The sequence below is a fragment of the Salvelinus namaycush genome, chromosome 2 (assembly GCF_016432855.1).
Source record: "Salvelinus namaycush isolate Seneca chromosome 2, SaNama_1.0, whole genome shotgun sequence".
NCBI classification, from domain to species: domain Eukaryota; kingdom Metazoa; phylum Chordata; class Actinopteri; order Salmoniformes; family Salmonidae; genus Salvelinus; species Salvelinus namaycush.
The window spans coordinates 73,810,190-73,816,189 of record NC_052308.1 but is presented as its reverse complement, the minus strand read 5'-3'; the positions used below and the strand labels follow the sequence as shown (position 1 = coordinate 73,816,189).

Genomic DNA, 6,000 nt, shown 5'->3' with positions numbered 1-6,000 from the left:
TCAGAGGACAAAAATCAGTTAACCACCTAACTGAAGAACTCAATTTAACATTGCGCAATACCCTAGATGCAGTTGCACCCCTAAAAACGAAAAACATTTGTCATAAGAAACTAGCTCCCTGGTATACAGAAAATACCCGAGCTTTGAAGCAAGCTTCTAGAAAATTGGAACGGAAATGGCGCCACACCAAACTGGAAGTCTTCCGACTAGCTTGGAAAGACAGTACCGTGCAGTATCGAAGAGCCCTCACTGCTGCTCGATCATCCTACTTTTCCAACTTACTTGAGGAAAATAAGAACAATCCAAAATTTATTTTTGATACTGTTGCAAAGCTAACTAAAAAGCAGCATTCCCCAAGAGAGGATGGCTTTCACTTCAGCAGTAATAAAATCATGAACTTCTTTGAGGAAAAGATCATGATCATTAGAAAGCAAATTACGGACTCCTCTTTAAATCTGCGTATTCCTCCAGGGCTTAGCTGTCCTGGATCTGCACAGCTCTGCCAGGGCCTGGGATCGGGAGAGACACTTAAGTGTTTTAGTACTATATCTCTTGACACAATGATGAAAATAATCATGGCCTCTAAACCTTCAAGCTGCATACTGGATCCTATTCCAACTAAACTACTGAAAGAGCTGCTTCATGTGCTTGGCCCTCCTATGTTGAACATAATAAACGGCTCTATCCACCGGATGTGTACCAAACTCACTAAAAGTGGCAGTAATAAAGCCTCTCTTGAAAAAGCCAAACCTTGACCCGGAAAATATAAAAAACTATCGGCCTATATCGAATCTTCCATTCCTCTCAAAAATTTTAGAAAAAGCTGTTGCGCAGCAACTCACTGCCTTCCTGAAGACAAACAATGTATACGAAATGCTTCAGTCTGGTTTTAGACCCCATCATAGCACTGAGACTGCACTTGTGAAGGTGGTAAATGATCTTTTAATGGCGTCAGACCGAGGCTCTGCATCTATCCTCGTGCTACTAGACCTTAGTGCTGCCTTTGACACCATCGTTCACCACATTCTTTTGGAGAGACTGGAAACCCAAATTGGTCTACACGGACAAGTTCTGGCTTGGTTTAGATCTTACCTGTCGGAAAGATATCAGTTTGTCTCTGTGAATGGTTTGTCCTCTGACAAATCAACTGTACATTTCGGTGTTCCTCAAGGTTCCGTTTTAGGACCACTATTGTTTTCACTATATATTTTACCTCTTGGGGATGTTATTCGAAAACATAATGTTAACTTTCACTGCTATGCGGATGACACACAGCTGTACATTTCAATGAAACATGGTGAAGCCCCAAAATTGCCCTCGCTAGAAGCCTGTGTTTCAGACATAAGGAAGTGGATGGCTGAAAACGTTCTACTTTTAAACTCGGACAAAACAGAGATGCTTGTTCTAGATCTGACAATTAATCTGGATGGTTGTAAAGTCGTCTCAAATAAAACTGTGAAGGACCTCGGCGTTACTCTTGACCCTGATCTCTCTTTTGACGAACATATCAAGACTGTTTCAAGGACAGCTTTTTTCCATCTACGTAACATTGCAAAAATCTGACATTTTCTGTTCAAAAATGATGCAGAAAAATTAATCCATGCATTTGTTACTTCTAGGTTAGACTACTGCAATGCTCTACTTTCCTGCTACCCGGATAAAGCACTAAATAAACTTCAGTTAGTGCTAAATACGGCTGCTAGAATCCTGACTAGAACCAAGAAATTTGATCATATTACTCCAGTGCTAGCTTCCCTACACTGGCTTCCTGTTAAGGCAAGGGCTGATTTCAAGGTTTTACTGTTAACCTATAAAGCGTTACATGGGCTTGCTCCTACCTATCTTTCCGAGTTGGTTCTGCCGTACATACCTATACGTACGCTACGGTCACAAGACGCAGGCCTCCTAATTGTCCCTAGAATTTCTAAGCAAACAGCGGGAGGCAGGGCTTTCTCCTATAGATCTCCATTTTTATGGAACGGTCTGCCTACCCATGTGAGAGACGCAGACTCGGTCTCAACCTTTAAGTCTTTACTGAAGACTTATCTCCTCAGTAGGTCATATGATTGAGTGTAGTCTGGCCCAGGAGTGTGAAGGTGAACGGAAAGGCTCTGGAGCAACGAACCGCCCTTGCTGTCTCTGCCTGGCCGGTTCCCCTCTCTCCACTGGGATTCTCTGCCTCTAACCCTATTACAGGGGCTGAGTCACTGGCTTACTGGTGCTCTTTCATGCCGTCCCTAGGAGGGGTGCGTCACTCGAGTGGGTTGAGTTACTGACGTGATCTTCCTGTCTGGGTTGGCGCCCCCCCTTGGTTTGTGCTGTGGTGGAGATCTTTGTGGGCTATACTCGGCCTTGTAAGTTGGTGGTTGAAGATATCCCTCTAGTGGTGCGGGGGCTGTGCTTTGGCAAAGTGGGTGGGGTTATATCCTTCCTATTTGGCCCTGTCCGGGGGTATCATCGGATGGGGCCACAGTGTCTCCTGACCCCTCCTGTCTCAGCCTCCAGTATTTATGCTGCAGTAGTTTATGTGTCGGGGGGCTAGGGTCAGTTGGTTATACCTGGAGTACTTCTCCTGTCTTATCCAGTGTCCTGTGTGAATTTAAGTATGCTCTCTCTAATTCTCTCGTTCTCTCTTTCTTTCTCTCTCTCGGAGAACCTGAGCCCTAGGACCATACGTCACGGCAAACCGGGCATGATGACTCCTTGCCCCAGTCCACCTGGCCTTGCTGCTGTTCCAGTTTCAACTGTTCTGCCTGCGGTTATGGAACCCCTACCTGTACCAGACCTGCTGCTTTCAACTCTTAATGATCGGCTATGAAAAGCCAACTGACATTTATTCCTGATTATTATTTGACCATGCTTGTCATTTATGAACATTTTGAAAATCTTGGCTCTCTCTAATTCTCTCCTTCTCTCTTTCTTTCTCTCTCTCGGAGGACCTGAGCCCTAGGACCATACGTCAGGACTACCGGGCATGATGACTCCTTGCTGTCCCCAGTCCACCTGGCCTTGCTGCTATTCCAGTTTCAACTGTTCTGCCTGCGGTTATGGAACCCCTACCTGTCCCAGACCTGCTGTTTTCAACTCTAAATGATCGGCTATGAAAAGCCAACTGACATTTATTCCTGATTATTATTTGACCATGCTTGTCACTTATGAACATTTTGAACATCTTGGCCATGTTCTGTTATAATCTCCACCCGGCACAGCCAGAAGAAGACTGGCCACCCCTCATAGCCTGGTTCCTCTCTAGGTTTCTTCCTAGGTTGTGGCCTTTCTAGGGAGTTTTTCCTAGCCACCGTGCTTCTACACCTGCATTGCTTGCTGTTTGGGGTTTTAGGCTGGGTTTCTGTACAGCACTTTGAGATATTAGCTGATGTACGAAGGGCTATATAAAATAAACTTGATTTGAAACTTGAAATGTAAACAACGGAACAAATGCATCACATCCAAATATCACTTGATTATCTGTAGTGCTGGAGGAAAGACACCCAGATAAACACACACAGAGTTTAAAAAATGACAATTTAAACACACGGAATCTGATTTAATCTATATTCAAACTAACATACTCAATATTCAATTCATGTTTCTTAATAAAAACATATGTTTGAGTATACTTTGTACAATTAAATTTCATATGGTATAAACAAGTAAACACATTCTCAGTCAACATTATAAGACCATAACGAATTGTCAGTTAATGTGATGTGAAATAGCAATATACACACAAGGAGAAGTAATTATTCTCTCCTGTGTGGATTCGCACATGATGGTTAAGTGACTGTGATGAGTAATATGTCTTTCCACAGTTTGAGCATTTGTAAGGCTTCTCCCCTGTGTGCAGTCCCATGTGTTCTTTCAAACTTCCTAACTGGGTAAAACTCTTTCCACACTGGGAGTAGTGTTAAGGCTTCTCCCCTGTGTGAATTCTCTCATGTTTTTTCAGGGAGCTTTTACGGCTAAAACTCTTTTCACACTGGGGGCAGTGGTAAGGCTTCTCACCCGTGTGTATTCTCTCATGTCGTTCCAGGTCCCCTGACTGATTAAAACCCTTTCCACACTGGGAGCAGTGGTAAGGCTTCTCCCCTGTGTGTATTCTCTCATGTTGTTTCAGGTCCCATAATCGGTTACAACCCTTTCCACAGTGGGAGCACTGGTATCTTCTTGCTGGTTTGGACGTCCCTGGCTCTGGTTCCTCTGAGTCTGGTCTTTCTCCTGCCAAAGACAGTGTGGTTTTTAAAAATAGAGACACGAATGAAACCTCCACATGATAAATCAACCTTGCTATGAGGGCAAATCAGATCCCTCAATAACCTGAGGCCAGTTTTAACAATCTTAGTGTGATTTTAAAATAAATGTAGAGCATCCTGGTAATTACTGATATGTTTACATTACTTATTTTACAAGTCAGAACACAAAAAACTAAACAGTTCTAGGACACTAGAACACAGACGTCGCTGGATTCCAATCGAGCAGGTGGTTCTAAATATATAACTTTCATAGCTGTATGATACAGAATGCGACCTACACACTTCCTTAACTTCTACTTGCACACCATCCCGGATCCGGGAGCACCCCCCACAGTAAAAAAGCTGACTAGCATAGCCTAGCATAGCGTCACAAGTAAATACTAGCATCTAAATATCATTAAATCACAAGTCCAAGACACCAGATGAAAGATACACATCTTGTGAATCCAGCCATCATTTCTGATTTTTAAAATGTTTTACAGGGAAGACACAATATGTAAATCTATTAGCTAACCACGATAGCAAAAGACACAACTTTTTTTTCCACCATTTTTTTCCTGCATAGGTAGCTATCACAATTTCGACCAAATAAAGATATATATAGCCATTAACCAAGAAACAACTTCCTCAGATGACAGTCTGATAACATATTTATTGTATAGCATATGTTTTTTTAGAAAAATTTGCATATTTCAGGTATAAATCACAGTTCTACATTGCAGCTGCAATCTGAAATAGCGCCGAAGCAGCCAGAATAATTACAGAGACCAACGTCAAATACCTAAATAGTCATCATAAAACATTTCTGAAAAATACACAGCATACAGCAAATGAAAGACCAACATCTTGTGAATCCAGCCAATATTTCAGATTTTTAAAGTGTTTTACAGCGAAAACACAATATAGCATTATATTAGCTTACCACAATAGCCAGAAACACAAGCAATTTACCAGCAGCAAAGGTTAGCGATCGTAACAATCCAGCAAAAGATATATAATTTTTGACTAACCTTGATATACTTCATCAGATGACAGTCCTGTAACATCATATTACACAATGCATATAGGTTTTGTTCGAAAATGTGCATATTTAGCAGCACAAATCGTGGTTATACAATGTGATTAGTAGCAACATTTCAGGCAATCTGGCCGGCGCCATCTTGGAGAGGTACCTAATCTAATCGATAACTAATCGTAAACTTGACTAAAAAATACAGGTTGGACAGCAAATGAAAGACACATTAGTTCTTAATGCAACCGCTGTGTTAGATTTTTAAAATTAACGTTACTCGACATTCAGCGTGCGTTACAGCGAGACCATGCCTAAATCAATGGCGGACTAATAATTTTACATCTTTCCACAGATATACGAATTAACATCATAAATAGCTCTTACTTTTGGATGATCTTCCATCAGAATCTTGGGCAAGTGGTCCTTTGTCCAGAACAATCGTCATTTGGTTGAAAGATGTCCTCTACTCCTGTAGAAATTAGCTGCTAACGCCGATGTACCGGAGAGGTGCCCAACTCGTGATAATGCCTGACAAAGAAACTCCAGAAAATCGCAATAAACTGCTATAAACTGCTATAAGTCGGTTTAAATTAACTACCTTATGAGGTTAAGACAAAAAAAAACAAATTAAATCAGAGCCGGAGATATAGAACTGCTAAACCGAAAGCTTTTGAAGACGCCATGCCGGTGTCCCTCATGCGTCAGGCGCCTCGTCGAAAAGGTCGGTACTTCCGT

At 41.9% G+C, this 6,000-nt stretch overlaps 1 pseudogene; it reads right to left on the bottom strand.

Annotated features, from left to right (window-relative positions):
• Window positions 1-3,538: 3,538 nt before the first annotated feature.
• Window positions 3,539-6,000, bottom strand: part of LOC120023451 — a 127,692-nt pseudogene continuing 125,230 nt past the window's right edge.